The 23,169-nt window shown below is 36.9% G+C and overlaps 1 protein-coding gene across 2 annotated transcripts in view; it reads left to right on the top strand.

Moving 5' to 3' along the window:
- Positions 1-23,169, top strand: part of NPFFR2 (neuropeptide FF receptor 2) — a 69,281-nt gene that overhangs the window by 32,190 nt on the left and 13,922 nt on the right. The window contains exon 2 of one of the 2 annotated variants that reach the window (XM_049886048.1): positions 19,576-19,657. The exons of the other annotated variant lie outside the window; for it this stretch is intronic. The gene's annotated coding sequence lies outside the window, so the exon portion shown is untranslated. The remainder of the gene's footprint in view (positions 1-19,575; positions 19,658-23,169) is intronic. 2 annotated transcript variants of the gene reach the window in all.

The raw sequence follows: 23,169 nt of genomic DNA, 5'->3' as shown, positions 1-23,169 counted from the left end.
ATGTGGAAGTAGTTTTGAAATTGGGTAATGGGTACAGGCTAGAAGAGTTAATGGAAGAAGGACAATGCTTTTTATGCACTGGCAAAGAACTTGTTTGAATTATTTTCAAATGTTTGGTAGAAGGTAGAACTTATAAGTGATGAACTTGGTTATTTGATTGAGGAGATTTCTAAACATGATCTTAAAGGAGCCAAGTAGTTTCTCCTTGCCACTTATACCAAAATGCAAGAAGAAAGAGATGGACTTAAAAATGAACTCTGCAAAATGAAAACAGAACTTAAAGATTTGGAAAATACTATTGTATAAACTAAGGACAAGAATGTTCACCAAGGACATGGGTACATAATTTTTTTGTTATAGAGATCAGGCCTGTGACTGATGAATCTAACCAGCTACCATGGCAGACAACCCATCAGCTTAGACTTTCAGAGAAGGAATGAAAGGAAAGAATGCTGTTAGCTTCTTGGGGTTCAACAGGCAAGAAACAGGCCAAAGGAGCTACATCTGTTGTCCTCCAAGAAAAGTAAAGGACCGTCCCTGGATCAGCTTGGAGATCAGCAGAACTGTTGGAAGGAGCACAAGAAGCAGGGATTTGTCCGTTTCAAAGGATAGAGCCACGGCTTCCTGGATCTCAAAGGGTGGAGCCACAGCCTCCTAGGTTTCAAAGAGTTGGATCTTAGCCAATTTGGTTCTGGAGTGTAGGGCTGCCATTAGGTGTGCCAAGGAGATGGGGCCACTGCCCAAAGCTGAAGGGGTGGGGATGCCATGCCCAAGTGGCAGAAGAATGGGGCCTGTGGGGGCCAAAGGTATAGAATTGCCACTCAGATGGACTAGGCGAATGGGGCCACCCAAAATTGAGGGAGCAGATTTACTGTCCCAATGGGCCTGGAAGACAGAGCTGAAGCCCAGGGCTAAGGGACCTCCACCCAGAATCCAAAGGGTATGGCCAATACCCAGAGTCTGGGAGACAAGACCATTACCCAGATGATCTCAGAGAACAGAGGATTATTTTCAGACCTTGAGAGCTAATGTAAATTGTTCTGCTAATGCGAATTTTGGACATGCTTGGTGCCTGTTATCCCTTCTTTCCCTCCAATTTTTCCCATTTGTAATGGAAATGTCTACCTTGTGCCTGTTCCACCATTGTACTTTGGAAATAGATAACTTGCAGTCCAGGTTTCACAGGTTAGCATATGAAAAGGTATTTTGCTCCAGGATGGAATACCTCTAAAGCCTCATCCATATTTAATTTAGATGATTCAGAAGATGAGATTTTGGACTTGGAGTGATTTAAGACTTTCGGGATAATGTCATTGGGTGACTTTCTTCTGCATGTTGCAAGGACATGTATTTTGGCAGGCAATGAGTAGAATGTTATGGACTAAATCATGTCTCCCCAAAATATGTGTTATAAATCCTAACCTCAATGCCTGTGGTTATAATCCTCTTTGGGAATTGGTTGTCTTTCTTATATTAATGAGATAGTATTAGTGTAGGGCCTGTCTTGAGTCAATCTCTTTTGAGATATAGAAGAGATTAGACAAACAAGGGAAAGATGCAGAGATGGGGGAAGAGAGATGTCAAGCCACATGAAGATCAATCAGGAGCAGAAACTAAGAAAAGACAAGGACCTTCCTCCAGAGCTGACAGAGGCAGAAAGACTTCCCTTTAAGTCAGTACTCTGAATTCAGACTTCTAGTCTCCTAAACTGCGATAAAATAAATTTTTGTTTGTTAAAGCTACCCATGTGTGATATTTCTGTTATAGCAGCACTGGATAACTAAGACATATACTTCCATAATGGCTCCTCCTAAAGAATTTACTTTGTAGAAATTTGTATTTATTCACTTTTGACAAAATAAATCTCACCAAATATTCTGGGAGACTATTAACAGTTTATTGATAATACAGATTAAATAGAAAAATGATTGTTGGTAGAGACTGAATTAAAAATAAATATTGTAAAATAATCCAGTGCTTAATAAAGAGTTATGATCCTGTGAGAACACAAAAATATATATCTTTTAAATTGCTATACTGTTGCTATACTTTGATGACAATATGTAATGATAAAAAAATCAGCAAATTTTTTTTCAAGTCTGTAGTTTCCTCATAAATATTCTATTAAAAAAAATGAAAGATAAAAGGGAAACAATTTTTTCTTTAGCATTACAATAGTGTTGGAGGCCTTGGTGGCTCAGTGGTGGAATCCTTGTCTTCCATTTGGGAGACCAGGGTTGGATTCCAGTCAATGTACTGCTTGCACAGCCACCACTCCTCTGTCAGTAAAGGCTTAGTTGTTACTATGATGCTGAATGGGTTTCAGCAAAGCTTCCAGACTAAGATGGACTAGGAAGATAGGCCTAACAATCTACTTCTCAAATCAACCTGTGAAAACCCTATGGATTACAACGATCTGATGCCCAAGTGATCATGGGGATGACATAAGATAGGGTAGTGTCTCCTACTATTGTGCATAGGACTGGACTGCAGCTAATAGCAAAACAATAGTGTTGGAGTCCAAAAGAAATGCCTACTAGGGTTTAAAGAGAGGCTACTTCATGCAAATAGTATTTCAGTGATACATGTATTTTGATGTTGAAATTGTGCCCTGAAGTTACATGCAGCTTATAGGAGCTCAATTTAACATTCACCTTTGAGCACTGAAATTTCTGAGTTATGGTTCACGCTGTAGTTTGCCGGGAATATGGTTAATACTATTAGTGATTTTATGAATTTCTCTTTACAAAGAGCTTCATTGTTTGCCACTGTTGCTAATGTAATAGGAAGGAAATCAAAACAAAATAACATACAAAAGAAATTTTCAGGGCCCCTGGTGTTTCCCCTGGAGCTTTGGCAGGGCAGTGGTTAAGAGCTATTATGGCTGTTAACCAAAAGGTCGGCAGTTCGAATCCACAGTCATTCCTTAGAAACCCTATGAGGCAGTGCTACTCTCTCCTATGAGTAGGAATCAATTCGACAGCAAAAGTTTGGGCCAGAAGAATGAACAAATCTGTCTTCAAAGAAGTACAGCTAGAATGCTCCTTAGAAGTGAGGATCTCAAGACTTGTCTCACATACTTGGCACATTATTGGGAGGGACTAGTCGCTGGAGAAGGACATCATGTTTGGTGAAGTAGAGGGTCACCAAAAAAGAGAAAGTCCTTCTACAAGATGGATTGACACAGCGGCTACAACAATGATTTTAAACATAGCAACGATTGTGAAGATGGCACCGGACTGGGTAGTGTTTCATTCTGTAGTACATAGAGTCCCTGTGAGTCAGAACTGACTTGATGGCGCATAACAACAATAACAACATGTTCTTGTTTAGATCATCGTTTTTTCCCACTGTGAGGGTGAGGGCCCGGACGCAGAGGATCCAGAGAAATAAGCTAACTTTTCTGAGCAGTCAATAAATCAGAATTTGAGAATTTTTCCTAGATAATAAAAGAGTGTTTGTTTGCTTTCTGGAAGGGGGTGGCTAGGACTGGTAGAAGAAAAGGAAGTTAAAGCCTATGAATAATGAGAGTGAGAATAGTTCCCATAGTCAGTGGTTAAAAAAAAAATTAAAAAAAAAAAACTCCCCTGAGGAAAATATTTCTTTATGGCAGGGATGGGAAAGAGATTTTAAGAAAAATGATACCTAAGTTCAACTTAAAGTTGTTTCCATTTCTGGCTTTGCTGCAATTTCCCAGCATCATCCATGATCAGATAGCCTTACGTAAGGGTATTTTCGAAAATCAAAGTGGAGAAAGCCAAGAAGACAAAAGAAATGAAGAATTTAGTGAAAGCTAGAATCTGGTGCAAGAAGAGATCAGAAGCCTTTTCTACCATTTTATCCTCCTAAAGGTGGAGAGAATGGATTTACCACAATCCATGGGCCAGGGCTCTAGCCATTTAAAATAGACATTAAGATAAAGATTTATCTTAGAAGTTTAGGTAGAAATAAAGGGGAGTACACTTTTTGGGGGGAAATTATTGGTCAGTCAGCTGGGTAGATAGTTTAGATCTGGGTGAATTAGGCACCCAGAGAATTTGGGTGCTAAGAGTTGTACATTATTTCTATAACATACTACTTTTATTTTCTTAGTGTTGCTAACATATTATGAAAATGTCTAGCTTTTGATGTTTAAGGTAAGCTGAATTTTAAGGAAAAAAAGAAAAAAAAACACTCAAAATAAGTAATATAGCTTACATTTTAAAGATAGGTTATATACTATGTATATAAAATACATCATTTATTGCTGTTGAATCAGCCCGACTCATGGCGAACTTGTGTATAACAAGTAAGCTGTACATGCATATGATGATGACCAATTGCCATAGTGTCGATCCCAAGTCATGGCAACGGCGTGTGTGTCAGAGTAGAACTGTGTTCATAGCATTTTCAATGGTTGATTTCTGAGAAGTGGATTGCCACACCTTTCTTTCAAGGCATCTCTGGGTGGCCTCAGACCTCCAACCTTCCAGTTACTGGCTGAGCATATATACATATCACTGGTGGAGCAGTGGTTAAGCTCTTGGCTGCTAACTGAAAGGTAAGCAGTTTAAACCCACCGGCTGCTCCTCAGGAGAAAGATGTGGCAGTATGCTTCCATAAAGATTTGCACCCTTGGAAATGCTGTGGGGCAGCTCTGCTCTGTCCTATAGGGTCACTATGAGTCATCTACTCTACAGCAGTGTGTGTTTTATATACATGTATCATGAAATTATATATAAATACACATATATAGATATATGGAGAGAAAGAATATAAGACATATACTCTGTATATATGTGCTTGTCTGTATATACTTGAAGATAGGTGTTTATCTGTTAATTTAATCATCTATTTCTCATCTTTCCCCAAAATGGATAAAGCAATCATGAGTGATAAAAATTATATTTCTACATTTTTATTCTTCCAGAGGCTTTGCTTTCTTTTTTCTTTTCCTTTTTAATGAATAATTTTAACAAATGAAACCTTGCTATCCATTAAATTCATTTTCAGGGTGGTACTGAGAAGAAAGTAAATCAAAGGAAGTAAAGTAAATCAAAACACCCCCCACCAAACTACCACTGTCAGCGCTGGGTGAACATAATTTAAGGTGTACCCAGCGGTGTGCTGGGGCTGACTTTTATTAGCTCCTAGCAAGCAAGAGCAAGTATGTGCTTCACTTCTCAGCTCTGCATTCAGGGACATATCATTGGTGAACTGAAATCATGCATGGCAGGAGTAATTATACCATGGAAATAGGCTATGTATTAGGGCTTTCTTGTCGTTGTTGTTTTGAGAGTCAGTTATCAAATATTTACCAATATAGTCTGGCTGGAGGGAAGAGGCACTGCTCTGACCCTATGTGAGCCTCAAGCATTGTACTTTTAATCTTTTGGGCAAGAGGGACTTGTCCCCACCACCCCCCCAACATGGTTTCCTGTCATACCTGTTCTGATCAGTGGTAATCTGAATACTAAGGGGTCCTTTTGCAGAGTTCTCAAATTCTTTCTCTGCAGCCATCACCTTTTTAGCACTCTGTCCTGAGGACTGTAGCCCTTTTGGTCCCCCTAGAATTTCAGCTGCATCTCCCTAACTCCTGGAGTCCACAGGGCTCTGCTGGGATTCCACTCTCTGCTCTGCAGCAGGGAAACTCTGTCAGAGAGTAAGTTGGAGCAGGCAATCATAAGCTCACCTCATTTGCTTCTCATATCTCACTAATGACTTGTAATTGCCTGACGTCTCGTGCTTTTCAAACCATTCTTTCCATTATTTTGTTGTTTCACATAAGAGAGGAAATCCATTCTCTCGTATTCCATCTTGGCCAGGTGTAGAAGTTCTAATTTAATATTTATGAAAATATAAGGCCTTTTTCCAGTTGTATTGATATTATGGATGGTTTAGGATTGCTTCCTATAATTCTCTACCTTTTAAAATGTCTGAGACATTAAAATATTAGATGGTGAGGCTTTGATAAAATGAAATGTGCCAAATAAAATTGGTAATTTTAAGAAAAATGACTTGTAGGTGAGATGCATAATTCCTTCTGTTAGACTAGGCCATGAATCTGTATGGGTCCGTTCTGAATCTAATGCTCCAACATTAGCTCCCATATTAACATCCACGGATTGTATAAGCCTTTACATCTCATTAGGGCAGCAACAATACATGCTCCATTCATAATGTACATTCAGTACCTAGCACGTTGTTGTTGTTAGGTGCTATTGAGTAGGTTTCAACTCCTAGCAACCTCATGCACAACAGATTGAAACACTGCCTGGTTCCGTGACATTTTTACAATTGTTGCTATGTTTGAGCCCACTGTTGCAGCCACTGTATCAATCCATCTAGTTGAGGGTCTTCCTCTTACTCGCTGATCCTTTACTTTGTCAAGCATGTTGTCCTTCTCCAGAGACTGGTCCTTCCTGATAATATCTACCATACCAAAATCCCATTGCTATTGAGTGGATTCCGATCCATAGCAACTCTGCAGGGCAAGGTAGAACTGCCCTACAGGGTTTCCAAGGAGCAGCTGGTAAATTCAAACTGCCGACCTTTTGGTTAGCAGCCATAGCTCTTAACCACTGAGCCACCAGGGCTCCATCTAGCATAAAAAATAGAGGAAGCTCAATAAATACTGTTGAATTAATATAAAGTTTGGAGAACACTTAACTAAAATTCTTGAGCATTTACTTTTATATATTGTATAAAGAGAGCTCCAATAATATCAACTAAGTCTCTCTGCTTTAGAAATTTATAATTTTTATGAAGCTTGCCAATCTCTAGGTATCTTGTAGCAAAGCAGTCACACGTAATTAGAGATTTATGTTCCCCTATTTGCATATTATGTATCCAACAAATGTATTTTTATGAATAAAAGTGAAATTTTTGTCATAAATACATCACCTGTTTAAAAGATTTAAGCTGTTGTGTAGAAAAATTAGAATATAAAAATAATACTAATAATAGTAATAATAAATGCTCTCTTTAATCAGGTAGTACAGAAGATAAATGTTCCTGCATGTTAAGTTTCCAGGTAATTGAAAATTTTCCTAAATATAATCAATACTTTGTAAAAGCCTTATTTCTCTATCATAGGATTTTTTTTTTCTAAAATATTTTCTATACATTGCTTTCTCCTGGGAGAAAGCAAGCTTGTAAAGTTGAAATTTTAATTAATAATTCAGTGTCAGCCTTTGAGTCTTCAAGTACTATTTTGGTGGCTATAACACATAATTAAGTTGGCATGTTAACTTGAGTAAGCTGTCGTGCCCAGATGTTTGGTCAAACACTAGTCTAGATGATGTTATGGCATACTGACATGTTATTATCATTTAAACTAGTTGGCCTTAAGTAAAGCAATTACCCTCCACAATGTGGTTGCGTCTCATCCAATCAGTTAAAAGCCTTAAGAATAAAACTGGAGGTTTCCTGAGGGAAGATTCTGCCTCCAGACGATAAATAGATTTTCTGTCAGCATTCTTCTTCTCCACATTCTGGCCTACTGATTGGGAACGCAAAAGTGCCAGAATTTCCAGCCAGTCGTCTGACCCACAGGTTTAGAATTTGCCAGCCACCCACAACCTCCTGAGCCAATTCCTCCAAATCTCTCGCTCTCTCTCATATATATATCCCACTGGTTCTGTTTTTCTACAGATCCTAAGACAATCTATTTGTATCTTTCGGAGGCTGAGTGGAGTTGATGGTCCCTGCATGAAATTTTCCCAGCGTTCTGTACTTTTATAAATACGTCAGCGTTTTGTAGTTTTTTTCGATCTTTCTTTACTTTCAGGCTTTCACATGACCCTTCTCACTTCTTCCACTGATTCTATCTGTATCCACTTCCCTTCATCCCACTCCTAATCCATTGAAGACCAGGTCATAATGTACCTAGCTAACCGGTGTAATGAGTTAAATGAATTAGTCTCTGAATGATGCCTTAAAGCACAGGTTTTTTTGTTTTTTTGTTTTTATTAGGGACTTCACTGCAGCCCTTTTAACTGTTGGGAGCTTTTTCCTGTTTTCTACTTTGCTTCCGGATCCTTGATTTGAAGTTGTCCTTTGACATTTAGGCAACACTTTCCTATCTGGAAGAAAAAAGTACATATATAAACTGTGCCCAAGCACACAGTGATAAAACTTAGATCTAAAAAAGATCACAATACCCCAGGGATATATCTAATGGTTAGAAGACTGTGCAAAATAGAGAGGTCCCAAGTGGGCAATGTGTTTCCAATTCCCCACTTTTTGCTCTTTGATAACATTCAATGAAACATTCTATATCCTTAATATTAGGCTCAAACAACTTATTTCCTTGGGAGCCATTTCTAATCTTTTCAGACAGAGGTGACAAAGTATTTATTTATATTCTTCCTGCACCTTGAATGTATCTCCTACCTTAGACCTGTATTGCATATATTGATTTACATATCTATCCTGCATTTAGATTGTAATTTTTTCTTATGACAAATAGAGTAACTTATTTATCTGAGTCCCTGTGCCAAGCACAGCCTTGAATGCAATAGATGCTTGATGAATGTGCATTGAATGGATGAATATTCCCTTTAACAATTAGGGAAATTACATGGTGTTTTGCTTATTCTATAATATTTATTTAAACAAATAATATATAAGGCACTGGTTTAGGTACCAAAGGGTAAACAAAGAAGAGTAAGATATAACCTTTACAGTTACCAAGCTAAACATACAGAAAATAAGAGAATACTGTGTCACGGATCCAATTGCATTATCCAGAAACATAAGCTCTACTCCAGTGCCTGTGAATAGTACTTTGTTTAGAAACGGTGTGTGTGTTCTTTTGTTATGTTAATGAGGTCATGCCAGAGTAGGTTGGGTCCTAAACCCAATTCCTTCTGAGTGGCATCTTACAAAAAGAGCAGAACAGACACAGAAACACCCACAGGGGGAAGACAGGCACCATGTGAAAATATATCTACAAGTAGCCACAGATTGCCAGCAGCTACTAGGAGCTGAAAGAAACCAAGAAGGATCTTCCCTAGAAGTGACCGCGCACGCGCAAGAGAGAGTCTAGCCCTGCAAATGCCCTGAATTCAAGCTCCTAGCCTCCAAAACTGGAAACAATAAATTCTTCTTTCTAAAGCCACTCACTTGTATTTTTTTTGTTAAAGCAGCACTAAGTAACTAAGATGGGTGGTAAACAAATAACAGTGGTATTAAACTAGTTGGGATAGGATAGACTCTGTGCTGGTCATAAATAACCTCTCAAATCTCAGTGACTCAAAACAATAAAAGTTTACATTTCATTCACCCAACTGTGATGTGGGTATGGCAGCTTCCTTGTGACTCTCCTCCAAAACATGATCCAAGCATCTGACATTCTTCTATCGTGTGTCTCAGACAAATCAGAGTTCTTACCACCAAAAATGAATAAAAGAGAGAACATGGGAGAAGGTCACAAAAAAATCCCCTAGAGCCCTAGCTTGGAAGAGACACATGATACCTCTTGTCACATTCATGTGACCGGAACTCATTCTATGACTCTGTCTCAATGCAAGAGCCTCAGAAATGATTCTTCCTGTCTGCCTACAAGGAAACGAAAAATGGCCTAATTAGCATAAAGTATTGTCTCTAGTCCAGATATGAAGTACTGTATTAAGGCAATGTGTACCAGCAACTACAAACAGAACAGTGTACTTGTACAGCCTTCGACTTCTTTCTTATCACTACCCTCCAAAATATTTACTTCATGTATCATGAGTATAAAAAGGTTTTTCCAGGCAAGAAAGCATATATAGTAGCAATCACATGCATCTCAGCACTGCTGATCTCCCATTCCATTTATCTCCTGATAAATTGCTGTTTGTAAATATTGTATAATGTTTGCTGACACCAGCACAATGCATCTGTTAAAAACTGATTTAGCTGAGAGATAGATGATAGAGTTTACCTTTTTTTCCTTTTAGGATGCACTGATAAAACCATTCTATTTTAGAAAACTCAACATTGCATTACTTTATTATGGTTTATAATTCTTCATGTGCTAATTACAGAAGAACAGTATACATAATTATATGTATGTGAGACACACACACAGAAACACACAAATGGTCACATGCTCACACACATAAATAAATGTTAGTGATCTTACCACAAAACTAAGGCTCGAATTTTTACCTTCAGAAATATTGAAATATCTTCATCCATAAAAGTGATTCCCCCCTGCCACATGTCTGTCAGTTTGTCTTACTGTGGGGGCTTGTGTGTTGCTGTGATGCTGGAAGCTATGCCACCAGTATTCAGATACCAGCAGGTCACCCAAGGAGAACAGGTTTCAGCTGAGCTTCCAGACTAAGACTAGGAAGAAGGAACCGGCAGCCTACTTCTGAAAAACATTAGCGAGTGAAAACCTTATGAATAGTAGTGGAACATTGTCTGATACAGTGCTGGAAGATGAGCCCCCCAGGTTGGAAGGCACTCAAAAGATGACTGGGGAAGAGCTGCCTCCTCAAAGTAGAGTCGACCTTAATGACATGGATGGAGTAAAGCTTTTGGGACCTTCATTTGCTGATGTGGCACAACTCAAAATGAGATGAAACAGCTACAAACATCCATTAATAATCGGAACCTGGAATGTCTGAAGTATGAATCTAGGAAAATTAGAAATCACCAAAAATGAAATGGAACGCATAAACATCAACATCCTAGGCATTAGTGAGCTGAAATGGACTGGTACTGGCCATTTTGAATTGGACAATCATATAGTCTACTATGCTGGGAATGACAACTTTTTTGAAGAGGAATGGTGTTGCATTCATCGTCAAAAACAATGTTTCAGGATCTATCCTGAAGTACAATGCTATCAGTGATAGGATAATATCCATACAGCTACAAGGAAGACCAGTTAATATGACTATTATTCAAATTAATGCACCAACCACTAGGGCCAAAGATGAAGAAATAGAAGATCTTTATCAGCTGCTGCAGTCTGAAATTCATCGAACATGCAATCAAGATGCATTGGTAATTACTGGTGATTGGAATGCGAAAGTTGGAAACAAAGAATAAGGATCAGTAGCTGGAAAATATGGCCTTGGTGATAGAAACAATGCCAGAGATAGAATGATAGAATTTTGCAAGATCAACGACTTCTTCACTCCAAATACCTTCTTTCACCAACATAAACGGCGACTACACACATGGACCTCACCAGACGGAACACACAGAAATCAAATTGACTATAAATTGTGGAAAGAGATGATGGAAAAGCTCAATAGCATCAGTCAGAACAAGGCCGGGGCTGACTGTAGAACAGACCATCAATTGCTCATACACAAATTCAAACCGAAACTGAAAAAAATCAGAGCAAGCCCACGAGAGCCAAAATATGACCTTGAGTATATCCCACCTGAATTTAGAGACCATCTCAAGAATAGATTTGATGCATTGAACACTAGCGACTGAAGACCAGATGAGTTGTGCAATGACATCAAGGACATCATCCATGAAGAAAGCAAGAGGTCACTGAAAAGACAGGAAAGAAAGAAAAGACCAAGATGGATGTCAAAGGAGACTCTGAAACTTGACCTTGAGCGTCAAGCAGCTAAAGAAAAAGGAAGAACTGATGAAGTAAAAGAACTGAACAGAAGATTTCAAAGGGCCTCTCGAGAAGACAAAGTAAAGTATTATAATGACATGTGCAAAGAGCTGGAGATGGAAAACCAAAAGGTAAGAACACGCTTGGTGTTTGTCAAGCTGAAAGAACTGAAGAAAAAATTCAAGCCTCGAGTTGCAATAGTGAAGGATTCCATGGGGAAAATATTAAACGATGCAGGAAACATCAAAAGAAGATGGAAGGCATACACAAAGTCATTATACCAAAAAGAATTAGTCGATATTCAACTCAGGGAAGAAGTCCAAGCTGCTCTGAAAGCATTGGCGAAAAACAAGGCTTCAGGAATTGATGGAATATCAATTGAGATATTTCAACAAATAGATGCAGCGCTGGAGGTGCTCACTTGTCTATGCCAAGAAATATGGAAGACAGCTTCCTGGCCAACTGACTGGAAAAGATCCATATTTATGCCTATTCGCAAGAAAGGTGATCCAACCGAATGTGGAAATTATAGAACAATATCATTAATATCACACGCAAGCAAAATTTTTGCTGAAGATCATTCAAAAATGGCTGCAGCAGTATGTCGACAGAGAGCTGCCAGAAATTCAGGCCAGTTTCAGAAGAGGACGTGGAACCAGGGATATCATTGCTGATGTCAGATGGATCCTGGCTAAAAGTAGAGAATACCAGAAGGATGTTTACCTGTGGTTTATTGACTATCCAAAGGCATTCGACTGTGTGGATCATAATAAACTCTGGATAACACTGTGAAGAATGGGACTTCCAGAACACTTAACTGTGCTCATGAGGAAACTTTACATAGATCAAGAGGCAGTTGTTTGGACAGAACAAGGGGATACTGAGTGGTTTAAAGTCAGGAAAGCTGTGTGTCAGGGTTGTATTCTTTCACCATACCTATTTAATCTGTATGCTGAGCAAATAATCCGAGAAGCTGGACTATATGAAGAAGAATGGGGCATCAGGATTGAGGAAGACTCAGTAACAACCTGCATTATGCAGATGACACAAGCTTGCTTGCTGAAAGTGAAGAGGACTTGAAGCACTTACTAACGAAGATCAAAGACCACAGCCTTCAGTATGGATTACACCTCAACATAAAGAAAACAAAAATCCTCTCAACTGGACCAATGAGCAACAACATGATAAACGGAGAAAAGATTGGGGTTGTCAAGGATTTCATTTTACTTGGATCCACAATCAACAGCCACGGAAGCAGCAGTCAAAAAATCAAAAGACGCATAGCATTGGGCAAATCTGCTTCAAATGACCTCTTCAAAGTGTTGAAGAGCGAAGATGTTACCCTGAGGACTAAGGTGCACCTGACCCAAACCATGGTATTTTCAATGACATCATATGCATGTGAAAGCTGGACAATGAATAAGGAAGACTGAAGAAGAGTTGACGCCTTTGAATTGTGCTGTTGGCGAAGACTGCTGAAGATACTGTGGACTGCCAAAAGAATGAACAAATCTGTCTTGGAAGATGTGCGGCCAGAATGTTCCTTAGAGGCAAGGATGGTGAGACTTTGTCATACATACTCTGGACATATCGTCAGAAGGGATCAGTCCCTGGAGAAAGACATCATGCTTGGCAGAGTACAGGGTCAGCGGGAAAGAGGAAGACCCTCAACGAGGTGGATTGACACAGTGGCTGCAACAATGAGCTCAAGCATAACAAAGATTGTAAGGATGACGCAGGACCGGGCAGTGTTTTGTTCTGTTGTGCATAGGGTCGCTATGAGTCGGAACCGACTTGACAGCGCCTAAGAACAACAACAAAAGTGATTTTTGACTTTTTTTTTTAATTTTACCTTAAAAATATTTGATAATTCTAATGTTACTTGGAGAATGTGTTTTCAGCATTCAATAGTCTGTGCTTCAAATAAATTAAGAGTTTTTCATTCCAAAGATAACTGTGAGAAGTACAAGGAAAAGATGGAATAAAAAGACATCTGACTTGATCTCCACATTTTATAAATGATAAAATGGCTTACTACTGGCTAAGATCGGTCGATAACTCAAGAATTATTTTAAAAAATTGCATGGGCTTTGTATTCAGATACACCTGGATTCAAATTTTTGACCTGTTGCTTAATGTAGAAATTACTTAATCTTCCTAACCTTTAATCTTTTAATTTATAAAATGTTTATAATAATGCATAAATTTCAGGGTTTATGTGATGACTAAATGAGATAATAAATGTAAAGCACAGAATATGTGCTTCAATAAAATTCTAGTTGTTAGTAATAAATTCAGTCTCTCTAATGATGATAATCTAATAATAATAGCTGTTATTATTATTGACTATCATTACCATGATTATATAATAATTGTTATTATTATTATTATATAACTTTATCCCAATCTGTTTGAGGACTTAACAAATCATCCTCAAAGTCAGAGAGTGTAGTAAGGTTTACTTGTTTTCTTTTACTTTGTATGCCATTACTAATAGGTTGAGATTTGGCAAGTAGGTCTCTGCTTAAAAAAATTTCTTGAATTTGATAGGCAAGTATAATCAGATATGTCATCAAAACACAAGGGTGGTAATATAATTGGAGTAACTGCAAGTGATATAGACTCCAGGAATTTCATAAGTGTTGGTACAAAACTGCTGCTGAGGAAATGGGAAGGAGAGAGTTATCTATTTTAGGACTCTCACGTTTTAAATCTCTAGATGGAACTCTATTGTCTGGGAACTACTTTTCTATGCATTTTCCATTCTCATAGCTATATTGAGAGAAATAGTTGTATTTTCTAGTCAATGATAGTATCTTGTTGCTAAAACATAATTACTTGAAAACAGTTTTCTAAAGTTAGATTTCACTTTAGAGGAAGAATAAGTATTATCTGTACTGTTTCCACTTACTTAGATATTAAATAATAAAGTTTCATTAGGAAAAACAAAACAAATCCTTAGCTCCAAAAATCTCTGTCTTTGTTCTATACTTTACTTCTTTATGTTTAGCAGATTTATTGAGATGATTTACATAGCATATAAATCATTTATTTCTGCACATTACTTATTGAACAAGATATACCTAAAACATGCAGTCTGTTATTGTTAAAACTCGGTTCCAATTCCCAGTGACCCTGTGTACAACAGAACAAAACACTGCCTGGTCCTCACAATCATTACTATGTTTGAGCCCATTGTTGCAGCCACTGTGTCAATCTATCTTGTTGAGAGTCTTCCTTCCTCTTTTTCACTGACCATCTACTTTACCAAGCATGTTGTTCAGGAATGGATTACCCAATAAGCAAGGTAAGCACGTGCTTAGGGCATCAACAAAACAGGGGCACCAGTTGTCCAAAGCAAAGACCTATAGATGCCAAGCAGACAAGACACAAGGAAAAATGAGTGCCTTAGTGGAAAGGTACTCTGAGGGCACTAAATGAAATTGATACCGTTTTATAATTTTGTGTATGATAAGTATATTTCCCTTTTTATTTTGGACTTATTGGGTATAACCTCACATTCAGTTCTCTTGTGACCACATAAGAACACACCAGCAGCACTATAATCACATGAATCATGAAGCATCTTGTCCTGCATAAAGCAAACAAAAATTGCCGTCAGTTTGAGCATACCCTTATATTTGTATCATGCTCTTAGTGATCATTCACACCCCTGTCGAGTATCCATAGTAGTCCAATGAAATGTGAAAGACACAGCTCAAAGGACAGAAAGTGAGTGCACAAGTTTTTAAGTATTATTTCAAGACAAAATCTTTAAGTATTATTTCAAGGCAAAGGGCCTGCCAGCAAATATCATACAACAAATGAATGAAATTATTTCCGACTGCCTTGTAAGTACTCTTTCTTTTGACTATCTCAGACCTGAAGAATAAAATTACTTGTTCCAAATTGATTTTTTACTTAATAATTTTCAAATATAAATTTTTGTATTAATGTCCAAATTCAAATATATGTTTTATTTTACAAATTTTACTTGTTTTATAAGTTTTATTTATTTTCAATTATTCAAATTATTTGCTTTGGTAGAACGAATTTTAAAAAGTGATGTAATTTTATACCCAGGTAAAATGAAATGGCAACAACTAAGTACAGCACAAAAATGAAAGCTCGCAGGAGATAAAAAAAAAAAAGGATTTGTGAATCCCTAAAGACAATCCTAAATTATCTTCCTTTTTAAAACATAATGAACCAGAAACAATTTCTTCTTTGAATACTTGAGTTTAATGAGTGCAAATAGTTGTACTACTACCTACTAGTGCTAAAATTACTAATAGCAATACAAATATAACAGAATTGGTTTCAAATTCTTCATTCATTCCTTGCTGTAGTAAAAAAATCAATAAAGGTGTAGAACGTGAAACTGTGTTAAAGTCTGAGATTATTGCATTGACAGACCCCATAAATTACAGAAAAACAGATCTTGCTTTGCAGAAAAATTTCTTTCTAATGATGTAAATTGTTGGATCAAGAGGGATAAGTGATTGTCAGCATCAAAGTGGACAATTTGAAAATTCACATGAAAAATTTCTGAATGGTAAAAAAACAAGTTTCTGAAGCCAGAATATGTTTCTAGGGTGCAAAGCTAATGGTGAAAATTATAAGAGGGAGTGGCTACTGTATTCTCCATCAGTCGGCTCCATATATTGTTTTGTTTGCAAACTCTTCAGTCCTAAGTCGTTTATTTCTCGATTTGCTACAGATGCATTCAGCGTTTGGTGCAACTCCTATATGATTGATAAATATGAAAACAGTTCAATTCATAGAGATTGTATGTTGTTATATTTAAACCAAAGACATGGTTTTGACTTAACTCATGAAGTGAAAACACAAATTTATGGAGAACATCAGTATTGGAAAGCCGTTTTGCAATGGGTTGTTGCTGTTATTACCACAATAGCTGAACATAGGCTAACTTATCACGGAAAAACTGAAGTGTTTGGGTCCCCACAAAATGGAATTTTGGGGGGATTTACTTGAACTCGTTGCTTGGTTTGATCCATTTTCAGCAGGTCATATCTCAAAATACAGTAACACAGGAAAGAGCAACCCATTATATGTGTCTAAAAAACATGCCGATAATTAATAAACCTAATAATTTTTTAATAAGTGATAAAGTTCAATCAACTGTTTTTGGTGAAATAAGTATAGCTCAATATTTAGTTTGCCTATATTCCACTCTTGATCTTTCTCATACAGATCAGTTAAGTATTATTTTAAGATACGTATCTCCAACAGATGCAAAACCTGTCAAGAGATTTATCTAGCTAAAAAAGTCATACGTGAAGAAATTGCAAATCAAGCAATTCACTAAGTAAATGTGAATAAATAAATGAATGCGCAGTTTGCAAAACTGATTTTTCTAAGTGCAGAGTCCCGTCTCATGACAATGCTGTCACTATGTCAGGGCATTATAAAGTCATGCAACAGAAAATTTTAGAACTTAATGAATATGCCATTTTCATACCATGTGCTATGCATTCACATAATCTTGTAGGACATAGCGAGCTGGATTGTTGTCTGGAAGCCGTTGATTTTTTTTTTACTGTTCAGTTACTCCACACATTTTTTGCTGCCTCTACGCACTGATGGGTAGTTCTGGAAACATATGTAGGCAATCACCAATTATTAAAATGTCTTTCTAATACACATTGGAAGTGCATGCTGTAGAAACAGGTGCCATCCTAGAATCATACACCAAGATTCTAGATGCCTTAGAAAATATTGCTGAAGACCAGACATAAAAAGGAGATACCAAAAGAGAAGCTGAAAACATCCCCAACCAAAGGTAGACATTAGAGTATATATTTATATTGGTTATGTGGAATAATATATTGCAGCATTTTCATCAGATGAGTTAAGCTCTCCAAGATTCAGAAGTAAATTTAAAGATATGTACAGATCTCTACCAGTCATTTACAGATTTTGAAACTACAACAAAACAAATACTGCCAAATAGTGATCATCAAGCAGTTCACCATCGCAGAAGCATTAGAAACAAGTAAATGATGGAAGGGCTCCAGAAGTATCACTGAATGCCAGAGATCAACTTTGCATAGCCACATACTACACCGTCATTGGCACACTTTAATCTTGCATGAAGAGAAGGGTGAAAGTGTATGAAGTTCTTTCAAATGTATTTCCCTTCTTAAACAATGTGGAATACCTGATGAAGAATGCATGATGGTATCTAAGAAATTAGTGCAGGCTTACCCTGATGACTTAAATACAAACTTTTGTGGAGAAGTATGGCAATTTCATTCTTACGTGAGAGCTAAGTCTACAGATTCAGGAAAGTAAAATTTTACTCATGTAGGCATGTATGATTTCATAATAGAAGATAAATACAGTGCATATTTCCCAATGTAGAAATTGCTTTACACATATTCCTAACTTTAATAATCATAAAATGCACAACAGAATGCTCATTTTCATTTCTGAAGAGACGCAGAAACCTTCAGTGTACAACAGTGATGCAAGGAAGACTTTATTTAGTCAGTATTCTTATTGCATATAAAAGCAGGTAAAAAAAAAAAATTTTTTTTTTTTTTTTTTACTGTTTGGCAGCTTAATTGTGATGAAATTGCTGTAGAATTTGTAAGAGAAAAGAATAAAAAGAAATGTTTTAATTATAACATGTGGGAGATGAAAGATCTATTTACAAAGAAAATACAGTATTTTTTGTAATATTTATTTTCTGATCATTAAAGTTTCTTTTATGACATCTTTTCATTTGTTTATAATTATAGCATTTATTATGAAATAAGCATCAAAATTGAAGTATGAGTTGTTTAAATTGTTTAAATTGGTGAGAGTCGATCTTTTATTGTGGGAGATCAACAGAATTTTACATTGATTGTTAAAACAACTAGGTTCACTGACTTGATTTCTAGAATATGTGGAATATTCTTTAAGTACAAAATTTAGATATATAGTAAAATTCTTAGTACCTCTCATCCACTGAACAGTCTATAACCCAGTTCATGTGATCTACATTAACTTATCCAATTTTAACCCTTCAATGTTATTCACTAATATTAATGAAATTTTACTCAATTATAGGCATCATCAAAGAGGATTTAAAGTCCTGTGATTTTCAGTGGTTTGGCAGTTATGATGTAGTTTGTCACTTCCATGATGGGATCTACTGTTAGTAGCCAATTATTTAAAAGGGGGGTCCCCTGGGGGTGTGGTCTGCATCCAATATAGATGGACTTTCTGGCAAGTCTCATGGGGTTTTGCTCACTCTGGATCCTGCAACTGGCTCCTGCTCATCTGCTCTTACCTGCCATCTTGTCTGCCAGTCTTGAGATTCGTTAGTCTCCATAGCCTGTGAGCCAGAGCCCTGCTCTTTGATCTGCCAATCTTGGGTTCACCAGCCCCTGTGGCTACGTGAATTAGGAGAAGCCTCCAGCCTGACCCATGGACTTGAGATGTTCCAGCCTCTACAGCCGAGTGAGCCATTTCTTTGGTATAAATCTCTCTCTATATAGGGTTTTTTGGGTTATATATATCTTTATACTCTTTACTGGTTTTGCTTCTCTAGAGAACTTAGCCTAAGATACGCAGATGTACATCATTTTATTCCATGCCATAGCATTAAGATACATCTTATTTTGTTGTTAGTTGCCTTTGAATCCATTCCAATTCATGATGATGTCATGTGTGCAGAGTAAAACTCCTCCATAGGGTTTTCAAGGCTGTGACCTTTTGGAAGCAGATCATCAGGCCTGTCTTCCAAGGTGCCTCTGGGTGGGTTTGAACTGCCAACCTTTAGGCTAGGAGTCAAGTGCTTAACCATTTGTGCCACCCAGGGACTCCACATCTTATTATGCCTGTCATTTATGTCCATGTATCCCCAGATCGTTGTGTTTAGGTGGAAGCAGCACTGAATTAGGATTCAAGAGATTTAGAATATGTCCTCCATTCTGAATCTGCAATTTGTTAATTAATTTCTTAATCTGTAATCTGTGGGACTAATAAAACCTCTGTTGCCTGTTTTTCAGAGGTTGCCATCAAGATCAGATGTGGTGTTATATTTGAAAGTGCTTTGTAAGCTTAAACATAAGCATTACTATATGAGCACAGGTATTTACAATATTTCTGTCCTTGCCTTTTTCCTGTCTTTCTTCCTAATTATTATTTCAGCAATCTAAGCTGTCATAACTGTGTTTAATTTACTTGATCCAGAGGTATTAAAATCAAAACCTACTGCCATCAAGTAGATTCCAACTCATAGAGACCCCACAGTGTTTCCAAGGCTGTAAATCTTTACAAAAGCAGGTTGCCACATCTTTCTCCAGAGGAGCCACTGGTGGTTTTGAACCTCCAACCTTTGGATTAGCAGTTGAAAGATTTAATCACTGCATTGCCAGGGCTCCTTAGAAGCATTAAGGTGGGTATTTAACAACTGTAATAACTTTTAATGAAAATCATCACAGTTGACCTTAGATAATCAATCAGAAAGATGGTAGTAAATACCCTTCTATCCTTATCTCTTTGTATAAAGACATGAGGGAAAAAAGGAAAAGATGAAAAGACAGTAAAATTAAAAAATAAAAACATGGGGATAATATGAGAAAGCCTGAAAAAAGAGAAATTGCAAAGAAGAGTACCAGACATAGTTGACTCTGATATGATGGTAGTCTAGGTAGCTGTCTTGGTCACCTAGTGCTATCATAACAAAAAATACAACAAGTGGGTAACTAAGGAACAAAAATTAGTTTCTCACAGTTCAGGAGGCTAGAATTTGAACTCGGGTCATGTCTCTAGGCGGAGGTCCTTCTGTGTGTATCTCAACTTAGCTGATGGCAATCCTTGGAGTCCCTGGGCTTGTAGATTCATCTATCATGAATGTATGTCTTCCCCTTGTGTGTCTCCTTGTCTACTCTACTATTTTTATAACTCAGAAGTGTTTCAGTTTAGGACCCACCTAACACTGGTATGACCTCATTAGCATAAAAAAGAAAACCCCCTATTTTTAGACAGGGTCATATTACAGGTACAGGAGGTAGGATTTCAAGTACTTTCAGGAGATACAATTCAATTCATAATGACCAGTGAAAACTGACTGCAAATTTGGTCCCTTTACTGGGAGTTATATTGATACAAAAATAAAGAATGAGATTCTTCTTCTAGATGACCATTTCTTCTTTTCATATGTATGAAACAGTATATTTAAGCCTAATAAGTTAAAGCCCTTATGAATTCTTTCCTAATTGAAACTTTGGGGACATAATCTATTTTAAGCAAATAATAATACTGTTGTTAGTCAGTGTATGAGTTATGATGGTGAATCTATGAGAATAACTCAATTTATAGACACTTGGTTTTATGCTGTATGTCTGTATTCAGGCAATGACATGACAATGTATTTTTTAGATTGTAAAAGATTACAAATTCATAGGAGAAAATATGGGATATGCAGATAAGCAATAAATTCATAATAAAATTCAAATTCCAGGTAAGAAAATAATAATAATAATGACTTCCAACCTGCATCCTCCTCCTATGGCCTGGACTCTCCTCCTAGATGTCAGAATCAGAGTTTGAATAGCACTGATATCTAGAGGTTAAACTGCATGCATATAATTAGCTAAACTGAGCTCATGTAGTTTAACCGGTAGCAATTTCTTCTTCAGAGTTAAAAGTGAAGGAACTGTGAAGAAAGTCCACAACCATACTCTTTTATTCATCACACATTTACCCACAGGAAATCAAGAGTATAAGACTAATTAGTGGTAGAATGGCTTATACTTAAAACTCATTTATACAACCTGTGAAATACTAACTTGAAAAGTTAAGATTTTCTGTTGGTTAAAAGAGAAAGACATCACACATTTTCAATAAAATGTTCTATCAACTAATATGTCATGAGTATGAGCAGAGTATAAATTTTTCTTCCTGAAACTGGGATACATGATTTTCTTAGTTCTTATGTGATTTCATGTGTAGAATTACTATGATCAATAGAGAACTTTAAAAAATTCTGGTGTTATAAAACAAAACAAGACTAAATAGACACACCAACCCAGGGGCAAGGATAAGACAGCAGGAGGGAACAGGAAAACTTGTAATGGGGAACCTAAAGTCAAGAAGGGGAGAGTGTGCACATGTTGCGGCGTTGGCAACCAATGTCACAAAACAATATGTATATTAATTGTTTAATGAGAAGTTAATTTGCTCTGTAAACCTTCATCTAAAGTATAATTTTTACATTTAAAAAAAAATTATGGTGTTAAAGTCATTCAGTCAAGGGTTGATTTCATTTAAAGATTTGTAATCAATTGCAAAAAACCTCTAAGTTATCAGAAAGAAAAATAAAAAAACAACAACAAAAAACCAAACCTATTACCATCGCGTCAATTCCGACTCATAGTGACCTTGTAGGACAGAGTAGAACTGACACAGGGTTTCCAAGGAGTGTCTGGTAGATTTGAACTGACAGCCTTTTGGTTAGAAGCTGAATGCCTAACCACTGTGCCACGAGGGCTCTAAAGGGCAATTTTCTTTGCTATATTAAGCTGAGAAAAGTAGGTCTCCACAAGATCACTCAGGGTCTGGCCTTTCTTAATCTTACTACTGTCATGCTATGTGTGATGATAATGATCCCAGCACTATACTATTATAGGTCTATCTAATGGTCAAAGCTGTGACTCACATATAATAATTGTATAATGGAATTCTTCGGCCAACTCTCTAGGCTATATTTTGCATGCGATCTTGCCAAGTGTAGTTATAAAGGCAATAATAAAAATTTAAAATCTATGTTGACTCACAGAAAATCTGATTTTAGTTTATCAATAATCCATTGGAGGAAGATGAATAGAGATACTTCCCTTTTAAACAACTGAGGAGTAATTTAAATTAACCCACAAAAAAGGTTTTGAAACCTCTGTTTCATCTCAACTGTCCTAAGACCCTTGTTTCAACAATGAACCGTAGATGCTTATCTGTTTTGGAAACTTGTGGATGCTTTAAGCTAAAGACATAAGAAAAAAAGAATGTGCAAATATAAAGCATTCTGTCTGACAATATATTCTACCCAAATGTTTTCTAGCTGTAACTGAATCTGTGGCCAGATGTTTTTAATAGCAATTTTTAGCTAGCTACAGTTTCCTCACACACTTCTCATTTGTATTTACCATGTTTCTTAGGTATGAACATCTTTACATATTTTTGTGAACACTTTTGTTTTGAGACTTTGAAATGCTTTTTCATCAAGGCAGCAGGTACTCTCAATGTCAGGCTCTGGACACAAAAGACGCACTCAGCTAGACTGTATACAGTAGAAGAGAATATAAATCGTACTCTAGGTCCTTTTTTCCTCCTCTCCAAAACCCCACCCTAGCCCACATTCACTTTGCTTTCTCTTTTTTATGTTTCTTTTTTCTATGCTTAGGGATATAAACTGCAGAAAAGCAAAGAGAAATTTTAAAAAGCAGAGGCAATGTAAGGAAAAAATGACAATATAATGGGAACTATTGGATAAAAATGATTCCTTTTTATCAGCTTACTATTCCTCTTCAGTAGTACTCTTCCTTCTACTCAAAATACAAAGAGAAAACTATCCAAAATCAAAAATTAGAAGTGAATAATAC

Source organism: Elephas maximus, chromosome 5 (genome assembly GCF_024166365.1).
Source record: "Elephas maximus indicus isolate mEleMax1 chromosome 5, mEleMax1 primary haplotype, whole genome shotgun sequence".
Classification (NCBI taxonomy): domain Eukaryota; kingdom Metazoa; phylum Chordata; class Mammalia; order Proboscidea; family Elephantidae; genus Elephas; species Elephas maximus.
The sequence above is the reverse complement of the archived record's forward strand: the minus strand, read 5'-3'. Positions and strand labels throughout refer to the sequence as shown.